Source organism: Sinocyclocheilus grahami, unplaced genomic scaffold (genome assembly GCF_001515645.1).
Source record: "Sinocyclocheilus grahami isolate Dianchi unplaced genomic scaffold, SAMN03320097.WGS_v1.1 scaffold1973.1, whole genome shotgun sequence".
Lineage (NCBI taxonomy): Eukaryota > Metazoa > Chordata > Actinopteri > Cypriniformes > Cyprinidae > Sinocyclocheilus > Sinocyclocheilus grahami.
In genome coordinates, this window is record NW_015507152.1 from 90,414 (window position 1) to 90,800 (window position 387).

Sequence of the window (387 nt, forward strand, 5' to 3'; positions counted from 1 at the left end):
TATATATATATATATACACTGCCTAATACATCACACCCCTTCACAGATGCCATTGTAACGATATAATCAATGTTATTTGCTTCATCTCTCAGTGGTTTTAATGTTGTGGTAGTGTATATTCAGTGTAAATATTTTGCAAATATTAGCCTATAGTATAAATGTGAAATAAGAGGAAACTAAATATAAAACTACAGCAGGCAGACTGCTTACCCCCAAAATCTCCACATATTCATAAATCTGAGCTTCAAGAAAAGCTGTTTCTGTAGACATGACCAGGCAAAAGAACAAATGAAAAGTTTGTTTGCAAAAACATAAAACTCTTTTTAACTCTTAACTAACATTTTTAATTTATTTTCAGAAATCTCTTTTTTTTTTTTTTTTTTTTTT